Source organism: Papio anubis, chromosome 6, assembly GCF_008728515.1.
Source record: "Papio anubis isolate 15944 chromosome 6, Panubis1.0, whole genome shotgun sequence".
Taxonomy (NCBI): Eukaryota; Metazoa; Chordata; class Mammalia; order Primates; family Cercopithecidae; genus Papio; species Papio anubis.
Genome location: NC_044981.1, coordinates 86,790,472 through 86,808,639, shown reverse-complemented (window position 1 = coordinate 86,808,639; position 18,168 = coordinate 86,790,472).

The following is an 18,168-nucleotide window of genomic DNA, read 5'->3' as shown; positions in this document are numbered from 1 at the left end:
ATTATATGCATTGAAAATTTGAGGAAGACTCTTTTGAAGAAAGACCCATAGCTACAAGAATATTTGAAAAGCATTTCTTCACACTATTTTCAATGTCAAGTAATATATACCTATATATTTAAAATGTTTATTAACATTTAAACATTTAAAACATTGGTATTAAAACACCAATAATGTATCTCACCTTCCACCCGCATTGTTCCTTAGAGCTACACAATTTCCAAATAGTTGCATTAATGGTTTTCATAATTGAAAACACAATTTTGAGATGTTTAGCAATGCATTTTAAAAAACGTTTTGTCAATAATTTGAATTTAATTATATTTTTCCATGAGGAAATACATAGATGTATATACACAAACACATACGAAGCATATAAGCAAATATATTTTACATACATAGTGAATACACAAGGGAGCTGCTAACTAAAAATGCATTAGAGAGATTATAAACATGAAAGTTGAATTAAAAGTGTATTTTATTGGTATATTTAATCTTTTTGAGGCAGTCATCACACACAAAACTTACATGAGAAAAGTAACTCTAGTTGTAGATTTAAAGGTTTTGTTAAAGCTAATTTGAAATCTCAGTAATTAAGTTATGCAGAAAACTTTGCCATAGTACATTTTAAAACAAGTTGAGACATAAATCAAGGCAATTTATTACTGTAGATACAATCATGGGCCCCTTCCTGTAGGTCATTCAGCCATCAAAATGGCATATTGAATTTATATGAAACTGAAGTAGTTAAAATTTTAGAATGTGGCCAATGGCTCCTATATTATTTAACTACCCTGGAGCTCATAATGCTTTTGGCCTCTCCAACCCTCTTGACATGTTTTTCTCCCTTTGTATCTTTGACATTCTCTCTCGTAGTCTTCTTTCTGCTTCTCTGCCAAGTATGTTCAGTCTATTTTTCATGCTTCTCTTTTATGTATTCATAAAATGCTGAAATTCTTGAGTTTTTTCAATATATTTGATCATGCTTGAATATTTTCTTCATTTCCATGATTGAAACAACCACTACGTATATTTACAACTCATACATTATTAAAGTATTTCAAACCTAGCTATCTACATTTGATTTCAACTTGCCTAGACCACAGATGGAAATTTGCTCACCAAATTCTTTTTCCTTTCCTACTGGGCATCTAGGTAGACAAAACTTCCCAGTCTCCTCAAAGTCAGGTATGAATACAACACTGATTTCTGACCAGTGGAATATGTTTTGATGTTATATGTGCCTCTTTCAGGTGTGATACATAAAAACGTCTTACCTATATACTCTTGGACTCTTTAAATATCTTAACATTATCTCCACCTACACACTCTTTCTTCATCCACCAGCTACGTGGAATATATTCTAAGGATACAGAGGAGGGTCAGGGACACAGGCTAGAAAGAGTCTGGGTGCTTGACTGACTGCATTGAACATAGACACCCCCATACATACTCATCATTAGATTGGGATATTAATGAAATAGAAACTTTTATTGTGTTAAGCCACTAAAGTGGTTACAATAGTTAGCCTACCCTAATACAAAGCTCGAATTCACTATGTCTGATGCTGAACTATTTTTTGAAACTAGCTTCCCTTCCTATTTTTTCTCCTATTCGGATTTCTAAGAATAGCACAGAAGACATATTATCCTTACTAGAATCTTCATGGCTCATTATTCTCTCCCCACCACCCACTCCACTTTCATCATCTCACTAATTTTGTAGTATTATTTACAGAGTTCTACAATCTCTCAGACTTCTGTGCCCTACTCATACAACATGATCCTGATGCCTACAATACCTTCCACTATTTATTAGCCCCACCCCAGTGAAGCTTGGGAACTACAACTCAAACTCAAGTTTGACTCAGAAGTCATCACCTACAGAAAGCTAAAACTCCTAGCTAGGTGATATATCTCTGTTCTGTAATTGCATATTGTCCTGTGCTTGCTGCTATCATAGCAATTATCATCTTATATATGTTTGTCTTTATCTTAGACTGAGTTCTTTGGATATAAGAATGTATTTTAAATTTGTAGCTTTAGCAATAAGGACAGGGCTTGATGCCTATATACATTCAGTAAGTGTATGCTGAATAAATGGTTAATATCATGCTAATTGCAGCAGAGATGTGTCAATTTGGTTCAACAAACATGTGTTGCCATATACGTAGTACGAGGTGCTTTGGATACTAAAATAGATAACATGAACCTTGACCTTACAGTTTACATGTAATAGTCTAATACAGAAAAAATATTATATTTCTGTAAGAGTAAATTTTAATTAAAGTTTTGTTTACAGGTTAGAAGTTGTACCTGTGGATTTACATACCTTTGATAGCACTGGCTCTGGTGCTTAATAAGAACAATAAATTTCTCTAATGTTAAATCAATGTGGCACTAGTCTTACTGAATCTCGCTTCAATATGTTTCTTTTTTTTTTTTTTTTTTTTTTTTTTTTTTTTTTTTTGAGACGGAGTCTTGCTTTGTCGCCCAGGCTGGAGTGCAGTGGCCGGATCTCAGCTCACTGCAAGCTCCGCCTCCCGGGTTCACGCCATTCTCCCGCCTCAGCCTCCCGAGTAGCTGGGACCACAGGCGCCCGCCACCTCGCCCGGCTAATTTTTTGTATTTTTTAGTAGAGACGGGGTTTCACCGTGTTAGCCAGCATGGTCTCGATCTCCTGACCTCGTGATCCGCCCATCTCGGCCTCCCAAAGTGCTGGGATTACAGGCTTGAGCCACCGCGCCCGGCCCAATATGTTTCTTAAGCCCAACGTGTTTTCACTATTCCCCCTGCTACTGCCTTTATTCATACTCTACTCATTTCTCATTTACATTGTTTCCCGATATTTCTAGCCTAGACTTCCCTTTAGGATTTCCTCAATGACTTGCTACCTGAATACCTGCATCTGAGTTCTCCTCTTGTACAAAACTCAACATGGCTTTGAACTCAACAGTTTTTCTCCCTCATTTCCCTACATCTGCCTTTCTCTTCTCCTTGCATTCCCACTTTTAGTAAACATCATCAATTACTGCTGATCCTACCAGCCAGAAACATGGAAACTTTGTCAATCTGTCCCTTAAGTAGCTCTCAAATATGTTTCCTGTTCTTTATTCTTTCACCACTTGAGTTTAATTGTTGCCTGAACTGATGCAATAGTTCAATAATATTTACTCACATAATTCACTTCTCTATACCAATACACTACCTATAGTTTCCAAGAGTGATGTTTGTAATATTCAAATCTCACTGTACTCCACTATGAATCCTTTCCCCCCAGAGTAAAGCCCCAGATCCTCAGCTCTGCATCTTCCAGATGTTCAGTTCTCCTCATGCCATCCTCTCACTCTCCCGTATACTCTGACTGTATCAATGGTTTGATTCTGACTATATCAATGCTGACTGAATATGCAAGCACATTCTTATGTTTGTACAGCCTCTTCTGATTATAATATCTTCTTTCTTTTAACTCTAACTCACCCTTCCAGAATCTTAAGGTATCATCAGTCCAAGATGGAACAGAATGGGACATCAAATAATGTTTTCTTTCTCTTGAAGTCTTTTAGTAGTTGCTGAAAGATCATGCTACCTACAGTATGTCCTTGATTTCAACAATTGGCAGAACTTACTAAGCTCTCAGTATACAGTAGTAGTAACAATCATTATTAATAATTTATTAGTATTTACTAAGAAATTTTTGTCTATATCCAGAATTCAGTTTTTAAACATCCAGTTGAGATTAACTGCAATCAGTAAACAGGGCAGTTGATATTTGAGGGCAATATAAAATGATTTTTAACATGATGATTAAAACACATATCCTCCATCTCCATCAGCTTGGATGGATACAGGTAAAAGAAATTTTCCCCAGCATAGCCTGTAAACATTGATCCTACTCAAAATTCTAGAAATAAATTTGTTCTGGGTCACAGAAGAGATAAGAAGCTGAAAAGGAGAAAATACAGTAGCAAGTAAACACTAACAGAATGAGGTCATCAGGGTCCTTCAATATCCCAAGAGCTCATGTAAAATCAGTCCATCTCAACAGAGATGTAGGGACCCCCAGCAAGATAAATATATGAAATATTCAGAGACAGATCTTTGTAAATTTGCAGGTAGATAGGTTGTATAGGTTGTATATTCTTTAAAAATGATGTCATTGCTTAGCCTGTCTCAGTGTCTTGGTGACAGGAGGGAAGACAGTTTACTTGCCTATGTAAAGAAAAGAATGGAGCAGAGTGTATATTGAATATATCACTTTACTTTATAATCAAAGCATTTTTGTGTTGCTTATACTTTTATTCTTAATATCTATGTATCAAGGTGTTCATTGTATATGCCAGTGCATTTATTTAATTTTCTCAACATTTTGTAACATTAATACTCAATTATGCAATGACTATAGTCCGGAGAAAGCAGTGTATCAACGAAACCACATTTTTACTTTCACTTCTGCCATAACATTACTGATGCTTACTCTTGATTTCTAAGAGATTTTAATTGGAAGTGATTCCCACATGTCACTTCTGGTTCTCAGTGGACTTGCTTCTAACTATGACTTTTATTATCATCTAAAAGCTAATTGTTTGCAGCAATCATTTTTTATTATAAGTAATCATCAGCAGCATCATTAGTGGCTCAATTCATGCCAAATAAATAAAATACCATTCTTTGTAAAGGAGAATCCATATTTCTTCAATACTGTACAAGTGCCTGTGGAGGCATCTTTAGATTACTTTTTTATGTATAAAATTTAATGTAAGTATTATTATTTTATCTATAGAATTTAATGTAATATTATTATTATTTGAACATGACTTTAAGTTTAATTCTTGCATTCAGGTTGTTGTGCCTGAAGTCCCTTCTATATAGAAAGTTTATATCAGAGCGATTTTAATTATAATGATATCAAAAGTTGGTTTTGAGGTACCATCTTGTTTGCATGCTCAGTAGTCCTAAGCAATGTTTGCCGTTTCATTCAGAATTTCCATCTACTCAGAAGCTGTATGGTCGCCTCCTGCCTGTACAGTAGCTTTCAGGAGCAGGCTGAAAGCTTTCTTGTCTACTTCCATGTCTCTCTTCTCTATGACTGGGTCCCTTGGAAAAGATTGTGTCCAAATGTCAGATAAGTGAAGAGTTCCTTCTTCTGCCATCTCTGTTGGCACAATGGGTAACTTTGGAGAAAACTCTAGCAAGGAAGCCACAGTGTTCCAAGATCCAAAAATGTTTTGTTTTCTGGCTCAGCAGAGGGCAAGGCCCCATTTTTAGTCCAATGCTGGAAGCACCTTCTAGACCCATGTGACTCTGGCCTCTGCAAAGGGGGCTCCACCTCAGTGCCTCCCTTGTTTTTTTCAAGGAGGATGTAGAAAACTACAGAGGAGATGTCTATTCGTTTTCTGCCTTCAAACACTGGTAGTCTGTCATATGTGACCCACTTATTCCTGAGCTGTTTCTCAGAGATTTTCCAACTGAGAAGATTTGTTTCCAACTGAGAAGGAAGCTGACTTATGTGGGGAAGTCTCAACAACGTAGTTTATTTTCTTTCCTTTTCCCTCTCACAGCAGTAGGGATGGCATTTTGTCTCATTTTCTTCCAGCCAATGAGTCAACAAATATTTCTTGAACAACTACGGTATGCATTGAGCAAATATAGGCTCTGGGAATAAAGTGAGAACAAAAGAGACCAAGTTTCTGCCCTCATAAATCTTCCAGTTTCAAAGCAAGTGAAAAAGCAAATTGGCATAATCATTTCTCCTGACCACTGAACAGTGACCTCAGGCCTCTTAGATCAGTTCTGATCTGGGAGATTAGAGGAGAGGTAGGACATAGATGTTTTTCACGTAACGATGGTGTTCTGTAGATATGGTTCTTGTATCAGAACACCTATCTAGACACTCTTAAAATAATTCCAGGCCATTTCTATTTTCTGTAGCTGTATGCAAATCATATTGAAATATCAGGTCTTCTCCACTCCATTTCTCTCCTGACAGGGAGAAGCTTTTATAAAATAGATGAAAATATACACAGTGACACAGAAATACAAAGCTAAATATCTATCATAGAGAAATGCAAATTAACATAACCACCATATTATTTTCCTAGCAGGAGATCCTAGCTAATATGAAATTTTATGAGGCATCACAGCACCCATAAAGTATGGGAATAAATAAGTGAATTCCTGAACAATGTGATGTAAATTTGATGTTACCTTTAAATATGAAAACTAAGCCTGTGATATATATCCATTAGGATCTTAGATTTGTTTAACTGGTTATCACTAATGCCCTATTGAAATACAATTGAAAATTAATATATCTAGTAGTAAAAAAAATTACCATTGAAGAAAGTTCATGCATGACATTTTTATAGACTTGTGGACTCTCTTGAATTCAGAATGTGGGACAGATGGTCATATGGTGAATTGTTCTCACTCACTAATGCTTTCTGCTGCTTCACTGATTTTTGATCTTCGTATTGCTTCAGTCTCATTCAGAATGTATGGTAAATGAAAATTTCCAATTGTCTTCACAAAAGGTAAAATATCTTATTATGTCTATGATAAAAAATTACATAAATTTTATAGGCCTAAATCAAATAAAAGCCTTACTAAATTCATAGATCCTTCAATGGGAAATTTTGAGTTTATCTTTAAGAGTGAAAATGATTTTTCTGAGCTTACAATATGTTCAAATCCCTGTTTTTGTACTAAATATCATTTTTATGTATTCATTTATTTATTAAGTTCATACTCAATAAAGTCATTCATTTAATTATTTAGTTATTTATTTCATCGTAGCTCCAGATGTATTCGTTTGGGCTACTATAACAAAATACAACAGACTGGGGGGTTTAAACAACAGATATTTATTTTCTTACAGTTCTGGGGGCTACAAGTCCCAGATTAAAATGCAGATTCAGTTTCTGGAAAAGACTATTTCTGGCTTACAGATGGCCATCTTTTTGCTGTGTTCTCACATTACAGGGAGAGACAGCTCTGATGTCTCATGCTCTTCTTATAAAGAAACCAATTATATCAGATTAGAGCCCTACTCAAATAATCACACTTAACCTTTATTGTCTCCTTATAAACCCTAATTCCAAGACAGCCACATTGGGGGCCAGGATTTTAACAAAAAAATGGTGGGGTGTGGGGTGGGGGCAAACAATTCAGTCCATAACACTAGGTTACTCATTTTGTATCATTATAAAATAAAGTGAATGTTACTTTTGACATTTCATAAGACATAACAGTTTATATTCCTTTCATTGCAAAAGACAATTAAAATGTATATATTATACCTGCTGAATGACAAAAGCCTTATTGGTCCTGAATTGGCAAAATTTTGAACCTCAGTGGCAAACATAGGTTGTAAATATCACTCATAAACATTTCAAAGCCAAAGCAGTCAATAGTGTGCTATGAAACCAAATGATATAATTTTTCATGTAACCTTTGGAAATTAAACTACTCTTTATTATCATTATTAAGTTTAGGTGCTGTTCAAACTGGGTTTTTTATACCTGGCACCAACAAATCAACTATGGTGAGCATACTAATCCAAAAATTCAAAATTCAAAATTCTCCAAATTCTGAAACTTTTTGAGCGCCAACATGATGCTCACAGGAAGTGTTCACTGAAACAGTTCAGATTTTGAATTTTCAGATTAGATATGCTCAACAGGTAAGTATAACTCTAATGCTCCCAAATCTGAAAAAGTCCAAAATTTGAAGCACTTTCATTCCCAAAAATTTTGAGTCAGGGATAGGAATACTCAACCTGTATTTCATGACAGGCATAAGTTTTATTATGGAAATGCCAGCATTTAAGACAATACTTATGAGAGTGGCATTGGTTAAATACCAGTCATCTATTGCTCTTGGGCACAACTGATTGGAAGAGGGCTGTGCCCATGAAGGGGCTACCAGCAAATTCTCATACCAACACATGATGATAAACCAGACTAATTATTTCTTTTAGAAATTAGAGCTGTAGTTTATGAACAAGCTTACCAAGTTTAGAGGCATCAAAAAATAAAGGAACAAGGACAAGCAGTGAATGCATGAGTAGGTGGCAGGTGGGAGAAGGGATAGCATAACTCTGTCAATGCAGAGCCCAGAAACAGGATTTCAGCAATATCCCTTATAGGCGAGTGCAATAAATAATTTAAAGTTGTCCAGTGACAGGTCTGGCTTTTGCCCTCAGTTCCTACACGGTAATCTCTAATCCTTTGGATGGATACGCTGCCTCATAAAAATATCTTGGTTTACCTGGGGGGGCTTCGGCCATCGTAGGCAATCTTACAACATGATCTGTGGTATCGGCTAGACTTCCAGAGTGGTTAGAGACTGAGATCAGCCACATGTCCAACCAACCATGTCTACATGATAAGACCTCAATAAAAATTCTGGCTCAGGTGAGATTCCCTGGTGGACAATATGCCATTTGTTTTATTACATTCTGTTGCTGGGAGAATTAATGCTGTCCATAACTGCATGGGGAGAGTACAACTGGAAGTTCCATGTTTGGAACTTTCCTGAAGTTGCTTTATGTGTCTCTGCAACTCAGGTAATTTTAATCTGTATCCTTTCACTGCAATGAAACATAACTGTTAGTAGAATAGCTTTCAGTGAGTTCTGTGAGTCCTCATAGTGAATGATGGAAACTAAGGTGGTCTTGAGGACCTCCAAACTTACAGTTGGTGTCAGAAGTAAGGACGGTCTTGTGAACTATTATGTAACATCACAGTAGGGGAAAGGAAAATAATCCATTTGACACACCTGCTAGGCATCTTGAATAAGGCCTAATTATATGTCGTTGCATGCCCTTTTCCAGGTGTATGAGGTCGAGCTGTGTGTATAACTTCCTTCTGCGTTTTCACAGATATCCCTAGAGTAGACTCTCCCACTTGAAGATATTTAAGGGAGCATAAGAGATCATCATAATAAGCCCACTATTATAGTTGAAGAAGTAGAGTATATTTGCAATTTGTTTCATTTTTAAAATTCACACTTGCACATATGCTGTATGAAATTCAAGTATTTATAGGAGAGATTTGTTATGGTCTATGAACTCTGGTAAGAAAATATGAGATAAGGACAAGAAAACAAATGTGGATAGCTATAAAACAACAACAATAAAAAATATTGCTGTGGAAATGTTGCTCTTTGTGTTTAGAGGAGAGTTAATCTAAGGTAGCTGGTAGGCTTTATGAGATGAGAAACGGCTTTTATTAGAGCCATCCTTGTGTTTACCCTGCTGCTTCTGTGGTGCCTCCCTGTGCTCTGGACATTTCCTTTCACACGGTTACTCTCACCAAAAAATGCCTGCCCTTGATTCGTTTCCTTGGGACGCGGTTCCTTGTTTTCCAAGGTAAAGGTTGTTAATATGATAAATTTCCCTTGGCTGAGTTATTTTTGCTGTTGGCCTAATATAGAAGCACTCAGTGATAACATTTATATTTTTCAAGATCTCTTGTAATGTGTATCCAAAAATCAATGAAACCTCTCTAATAGTAACCTATTAGGTAGACTGGTAGTGGAGATATTTGGCTACCATTATTTTGGAAAAGTACTAGGAGACCTATGTTTAATTCTGCCACTAATGAATTGTGAGACTTCAAAGGAGTGAACCCTCTTCTGTATACATATCTGGTCCTACAGTATTATACACAGGGAGACCCTGCCAAAGACTGACAACGTTTTCTTTATGTAGGGTGACCATATATTCCAGTCGGTGTGAGTCAGTGACAATTTATACCTTGCCTCAACATAATTATGAATTAATTAGTTATTAATAGTCCCTCTTCATTCTCAAAAGTGTTCCAGTTTAGATGATATCCAAGTAGAATTTGTGCCAAATGCCCAGTTATAGGAAACTTTCCCATTATTACTGTCCTAACAATCCCAGAGTGGTAAGCACAGGTGAAAGCTACTTGCTCGAGGAACGGTAGCTAAATCTCACCCCAGGTTAAAAACCAAATCCTTCAGCACCTGACTTAGGCAATACCTTCTTTAAATTATTACGGTGACTGAGTCATTTTACTGAAAAGGTCTTAATATAAAAGTTCTGTGCCAAAAAGGAATTAGAGATGGTTTTTAGGAAACCAATATAATATTTTTTCTTGATTATTTGTTCTTTTTTACCCTCCACTTTTGCCCCTGCTGATAATGTAAATCAAAACTGAGCAAAAGTTATCTAACTAATTATCTAGGTTTACATTTTCTTCATTTCATTGAAATCCTCCCTTTTTGAAAATCCCGTCCATCCAGAGACTCTAGTGAGTATATTCATATTTCAGACAAATCTGCCTTTGGTAATCATCAAAAGGTATTTTCTTTAATAAGTGAAGCTCGGCAGGCCCTGCAGCTGTGTTGTTTATTTTATAGCAAGCACAAAGACAATTTATTTTTTTAAATACTATAATTAGATTAGTGTTCTCTTTACTGAAGCATCTGTAGGAAAATGAGAGTGTGTTTCTTTGAATGAATGAGCAGTCACATTTATTTTTATTAAATCTGAACTTGTCCTCTGAGATAGCTGAATTTAATTTTATGTTCAAATACAACATGTAAGAGTACAATTTTTTTCAGATAAAACCACAGTCCCCCAAAAAAGAAGGTTGGACTAAATTGAATCTTCTGATTCCAATTTTATGAACTGCATTAAAATCTCTCTAGGGTGCAGGATTATGTTTGTGTTGAAAAATGACTACATTAAGATATGTATTTGCATACATAAACAAATATATTGGGATGGTTATCTATGACCTGTCATTGACATAAGGAATATTATAGAACATAATATGATTATGCCTTTGTTATTACTCTACAGGTCTTTACTAAAAAGTTTTGGAAGTGCTGATTATAAATCAAAAAGATTAATTTCCAAAATAGAGACATTTTTAATGTTTTGGATACCAGTTTGTCAACATTGTATCCTTTAAATGGTTCCTTAGGACTGTCTAGACAGTAATTAAATCACCCAGGAAATAAGTCATCACGTATTGACAATCACTTTTCCTTTTCCCTTTTGCATAGCCAATAAGGAAAATATTTTCCTTTCTTTATGCCCATTTAATCTTAGCCGATGAAAGCAATTTAGTGTTGATGTTATACCTTTAAGAATGGAAAATTATTCTCATTCTCTATTTTATAACAACAAAACTTAGTGGCTTAAAACAACAATTTGTTATTACCTTTCATGGAGTGTGGGTTCACTGAACTCAGCTGGGAGGTTCTTGCCTGGTGCCTCTCAATCAGTAACAGTGAAATGGTGTCTAGAACTGGAGTTATTTGAGGGCTCCACTGGGGTAGATATCCAAGTGAGCATTTTATTATATATAACTGACTTTTCAGCTGAAAAGTTTCAAACAGCTGGGAGCTGGCAAGTTTTCGCTCTCTCCCTCCTGCCCTCAGCCCTCCCTCTCCCCCATATGCCTCTCTCCTTCCTTTTCTACATGGCCTGTACAGCTTGGCTGATTTGAGCTTTCTCTCAGCATGTCAGCCTCAGAGTGATTGGGCTTCTTACTTGGCACTAGCTTCCCACAGAGCAAGTATTCTAAAAGACCAAGGCAAAATCTGCATGGCTTCTTATAGCCTGACCTTAGAGGTCATTGAGTATCTCTTCTGCTGCTTTCTATTTGTTACACAGCATCATCCCAAAATCAGGGTTGGAGGGGACTGCCCGGGGGCATGAGTACTAGAAAGCATGGTTCATTGAGATGGGGGGAAGGTGGAATTTATTTGCAAAAGCAACTAAAAATTAGAACAAAACATGAATTTTAAATAAATTTAGTCATGGTAAGAAAATAAATGCCATCAACTCCTCAAACCCAAAAACTTGCCCATAAGTTGTTTTCAGAATCTTTATGAGTCTTACATTTATCTCCTCAAATAACTGTAGCCACTTTTGTTACTTATTTTTAATGTTATTGTTTTACTCCTTTAACTATAGTGCTGTAATAATATTCTTCTGTACATTTTTATAAAATATAATTTTATTTTAAAAACATGAGTGAAACATGCATTTGTGAGCTTGCTTAAGAATGTTACATTGCCTTATTTGTTAACTTTTGGGACATAATTTATCTGATTAATAAAGAAGCCTTATAGTCAATCATCCAAGTGGTAACATAACTTGCTACAATGAAAATAATTTTTAAAATATGTTTTATGATTATATTAAGAACTAACAAAGGAATGTATCAATTTTTCAGTAATAATGGTTTCAAGTATTTTGCTGTAATTTACAGTTATGATGGTTAATATCTCTGAAAAGAATTGAGGTTAATTTATTTTTCAAACAATATTTTGGATATTTGAATACCTAATTTCTATTAACTAGATAATTTATTATTCAAGCTCTACCTCTCTTTATATTTAAAAGCATAAGAGACCTAAGGAAATATATTATTTTTGTATAATTTCTGAAGAATACAACAAAGATCTTTTACCCGTTGGAAAAAAATATAGAATCCACTGAATGAAAATGTATTGTTTTCAGAAAATGAACATGAAAACTTTAAGAACTACACAAAATTTTCAGTATTGTTTTCCTTGTTGTTTTTTCTCTTGTGAAAATTTTTTCCTATTTGTTAATAAATCAGTGTATTTAAAATGCATGCAATCACCACTTCATTTTTAACTTCCTCCCAAAACAGTTTGAGCTGTAAACTCTGATGATTTCCACTTAGATAAAAGGTTAGAGACAGTCCTAAAACCAACTGTGAAAAACAACACAGAATGTTATAATCTGTATTTTTCCACAACTAAATTGATCAAAAAGTCTTCCGATTGAGAGTTATTGTTTTAAAACAGGGGTTATGTCCAAGATAAGCTTTATCTAAGGTATTCTTTGGAATTTAGGTGTAGAAAAATTATGGACAACCTTTTAGATATGGGTCATAAATTAAAAAATAGACTGTTTTATAAAAAAAAAAAAAAAAGACTGTTTAATAAAGCACCAGACAAAAAAGGAAATAAAAAGAGAGGCAGGTAAGTAGAAAAAAAAATACTTTTAAAATATTAAAAAATAAAAGAAGAGGAAGCTAGAATATGAATTTTAAAAGGAGACTAAATGTTAGAGGCAGCTGTAGAGCAGTGTTTTTAATGAAGTCTATGAGGTAGCACGAATAAAGAAATTCTTTTTAGGAACTTCTGATAAAAGAAAAAGAAAGAAATAAAATTCTTACAATCCAATGTAACATACAAAAAAAGTATTGCAGAAAAATGAAATCATAATTTACAAGCCAATTTTTACCTTTAAGAGAAGCACAATATTCTAGAAAAATAATCTATGAAGCAAGGTTGAGTATTATTACTTTTCTTTGTATTCTATTCTTCTATAACTATATTCCAATATCTTCTTGGCTTGTTTTGAGAGCTTATTTGTTCTGTCATCCTAAAGGAGGCAAAGACTGCAGTGCAGTAAGAAAAGGCATTTATTGGGGTCTTAGGAATTGCAATTCAGGAGTCACAGATTCACGTAGAAACCAAATTATATTCCAACAAAGGGGAGGGAAATGGAATTTTTAGGAGTAAATCAAAAGGAAGCTGAAGATGATTACACAAATTGTTTAGGAAAAATTATTTGTGGAGGCAGCTGTCTTAGTACATAAGTCCATAGTTCATTGGTTGTTGCTGTTTAGGAGTTGTGGCATTGGTGAAATTTAGTTGTTTTCCAGGATGTTGTGGTAGTTACAGTTTGATCCAGTTCAAAGGTGCAAGGTAATTTTTTTTTTTTTTTTTAAACTTGAAGGCAGTCTTTCTTAGAATGGCTTCCTGACTCTTATTTACAGCTCTGAATCAGAGTGCCACCATTTTGTATGGTCACATTTCACGCTCTTGACTAAAGATGTTTTATTCTTTAAAATAAAATCCCAATATATTTGTGGATACATGTATGAGATGGACTTCTATGTAATACACATATTATATCTTTGTTTTCCATTCCTAGATTATTTTATATCACCTGTGCCCTGAATTTTCTCTACAAGGAATAGCATTATCTTCTACCTTTTAGCATATCTGTTATATTTTTCTATCAGAATAATTAACTTTTTAACAGATTTTTATTTTAAGCTCAGACTCACATGGCAAAATGCAGTGGTAGGAATGGGCAGGATGGAGATGATGGTGGTGGTATTGGTATAGTAGAAAGAATTGATATAAAGTAAAATATATATAATTATATATATACAAGTAAAAATTCATATAGAAGAAGATTTAGGAATTTATTTTTAATAAAGGAAATGGAATATTTTCAATGTTGTGCCTCATAATTAGAAATGATAATAAGTGCCCTTTATTCTATTTCAACTAGAAGAACTTAGGTGGAATGCCATATTTTCCAGATAGTAAACACAAAAAAATGTGTCTTTTATTTCAGTTTGAAATTGTTTGTGTTGAGCCTGACTTATTTGTAACTTAGCTCATTCACTGTTAAAGATGCTGAGCTACTTCTGCCCTGTGGACTTGCTGCTTTTTCCTTAGCCCACTGCCTGAAGCTGTGCCTAGGGTGTCCTTAAAATGTGTTTCTCCAATTGTTCTACTGTAACTCAGGACACAAAAGCTGTATAGGGTTCCTGATGTTATTTATTCTCTTCACAACCTCTCCCTGTAAAATGTGTTACTACCAGGTGTATTAATTTAAATTGGTGACTTTTCATTCTCAAGCTCCTTGCCTGTGATCTGGTCTTGCTTAGGAGTAATCCTGAATAAACTACTCAGGACCTTTACTATGTCCTTTCTGATATTGCTTTTATCTTTCCCAAAAGGTTGAAAAGGTCTTAATCTCTGGAGAAAATATTCAATAATATTTTCCAGCTTGAATATAATCTTATGAGACTACGTTTTTATATGCAGTTCATCATTGACTTAAACATTGTTATGTGGCCTATATGATATTGATGATCTTGACCCTGTGTATGTGATATAGTTTGGATATGTGTCCCTGCCCAAATCCCATATTGAATTTTAATACCTAATGTAAGAGGTGGGGCCTGGTGGGAGATGACTGAATCATGGGGGTGGATTTCTCAGGAATGGTTTACCACCATCCCTTTAGTCCTTTTCTCATGATAATGAGTGAGATCTCCTGGGATCTGTTTTTTTTAAAGTGTGTGGCACCTCTTGCTTCTGCTTTGCCATGTGACATAAGTGCTCTCTATTCACCTTTGCCATGCTTATAAGCTTCCTGAGGCCTTCTCAGGAGTGAATGTCACTATGCTCCCTGTATAGCCTGCAGAACCATAAGCCAATTAAACCTCTTTTCTTTATAAGTTACCCAGTCTCAGCATATTTCTTTATAGCAATGTGAGAATGGCCTAATACAGATAATTGGTACCAGGAGGAGGTATTGCTTTAAAGACACCTGATGATGTGGAAGCAGCTTTGGAACTGGGTAACAGGCAGAGATTGGAAGAGTGTTGAGGACTCAGAATAAGATAGGAAGATGATCAAAATGTTGATAGTGATTGATATGGACAATGAAGTCCAGGCTGATGAGGTCTCAGATGAACATGATAAACTTTTTGGGAACCGAAATAAAGTTCACTTTTGTTATGCTTTAGCAAAGAACCTGGCTGCATTATGTCCATGCCCTAGGGGTCTGTAGAGGTTTGAACTGAGAATGATTATCTAGGATATCTGGTAGAAGATATTTCTCAGCAGCAAAATGATGAAGATATATCCTAGCTGCTTCTAACAACTTATGCTCAGATGTGGGAGCAAAGGAATGACTTGAAACTTATATTTAAAAGGGAAGCAGAGCTTAAAAGTTTAGAAAATTTGCAGCCTGGCCATTTGGAAGAGAAATAAAAAGCGTTTTCGGGATAGGAGTTCAAATGCATTGCTGAATATCCACTTGCTAGAGTAATTTGCCTAACTACAAAAGAAGCAAATGCTGAAAGCCAAGCCAATGAGAAAAAGGCCTTGAAAGCATTTCAGAGACTTTTGCAGCGTGCCCTCCTATTACAAGACCAGATATTTACCCTGCATCCCAGCTACTCAGGCTCTAGCTTTCACTCAAAGGGGCCCAGGTAAAGCTTAAGCCACAGCTTGCAAGGATGCAAGCCATAAGTCTTGGTGACTTCTATGTGGTGTTGAGCCTGTGGGTGCACAGAGTGCAAGAGCTGAGGCTTAGGAGCCTCCACCTAGATTTCAGAGGATATATGGAAAAGCCTGGTGTCCAGGTGGAGACCTATTGTGGGAGTGGAGCCCTTACAGAGAACTGTACTAGGGCACTGCAGAGGGGAAATGTGGGACTAACCCCCCTCCCTCCACCAGAGTCCTTACTGGGGCACTGCCTAGTGGAGCTGTGGGAAGAGGGACAGACCCAAGAATGGTTAGATCCACCATCAGCTTGTATCTTGCAACTAGAAAAGCCACAGAGACTTAACTGCAACCCATGAGAGCAACCTCAAGGTTATACCCTGTGAAGCCACAAAGGCAGAGCTGCTAATGTCTTGGAAGTCCACTGCTTGCACCAGTGTACCCTGAATGTGGGACATAGATTAAAGGAGATCATTTTGGAGCTTTAAGATCTAATGATGGTCCTGCTGAATTTTGAACCTGTGTGGAGCCTTTCTTTTGGATGATTTCTCTCTATTGAAATAAGAATGTTTACCCAATGCTGATACTCCCCATTGTATCTTGAAAGTAACTAACTTGTTTTTTATTTCACAGACTTATAGATAGAAGGGACTTGCCTTGTTTCAGGTGAAATTTTGGAGTTTGAACTTTTCCATTAATACTGAAATGAGTTAAGACTTTGGGAGACTATTGGGAAGGCATGATTGTATTTTGAAATGTGAGAAGAACATGAGATTTGTTGGGGACAGGGCCAGAATGTTATAGTTTAAGTATTTGTTCCTTCCCAATTTCATATTAAATTGTTATCCTCAATGTTGGAGGTGGGGCATTGTGGGAGGTAATTGAATCATGGGGGTGGATTTATCATGAATGCTTTAGTACCACCCCCTTGGTCCTATTCTAGTGATACTGAGTGAGCTCTTGTGTGATATGGTTGTTTAAAAGTATATGGCATCTCCCCACTTCTCGCTCGTGCTCCTGCTCTCACTATGCAATGTGCAAGTTCTTGCTTCATCTTTCACCATGATTGTAAGCTTCATGAGGCCTCTACAGAAGCAAATGCTGCTGAAGAACCATAAGTCAATTGAACCTCCTTATTTATAAATTATCCAGTCTCAGGTATTTCTTTATAGCAATGCAAGAATAGACTAATGCAGTAAATTACAACCTAATGGGTTCTTCTTGCCTGCTACACCAAAAAGCCAACACACTGAGACAGCAATGTTGCAGAAAAGAGTTTAACTATCACAAGGCAGCTGAGTGGAAGGATAAGAAATAGTTCTCAAATCTGCCTTCCTAAAAGCTCAGAGTCTAGCATTATTAAGAATAATTTGGTGGGAAGAGGCTTAGGGAATGGGTGCTGCTGATTGTTTGGTGATGAAATCACAGGAGTGTCCAATATGTCTTTGTATGCTGAGTCAGTTTTTGGGTGGGGAGGGGTCATAAGACTGGTTGAATCAGTTCTTGGTATGAATCATGGGGGTCCAGGTGTTGGGGCTGGATGACCTCGATTGGTCTGCCTGAATGCAAAAGTCTGAAAAAATCTCAAAGACCAATCTTAAATATTGAGAATAGTGATGTTATCTATAGGAGTAATTGGAGAAGTTACAAATCTTGTGACGTCTAGCTACATGACTCCTGAGCAGTAAACAAACTAGGGTACAATGGCTGGTTATTGCTTAAGTATGTATAGGTCCTAGCAGAGTTCAGGACTCTCCCATAATTCCAAACTTGCAACCTTTCATTAGATTTATAAAGGCGATTTTGGTTCCTGAACAAAGATGGGGTTAGTTTTGGGAAGGGATTATTATCATCTTCTTTAAAGTTAAACTATGAACTAAATTATTCCCATAGTTAGCCCAGGGCAGTTAGCTTGTGAGGTTAGAAACCAAATGGAATCAGCTACGTTGATATTGGATTTCTCTGTCACAATTTTTGCAAAGACAGTTTTATGTAGGCCTAGGCTAAAGTGTATTTTGCAGTCTTAGTGTTTAGCAAAAAAGTTTAAAAGGTAAAAATTAAAATCTTAAAGCAAAAGCTTATAGAAGAATGGTACTAAAAAGAAAATATTTTTGTATTG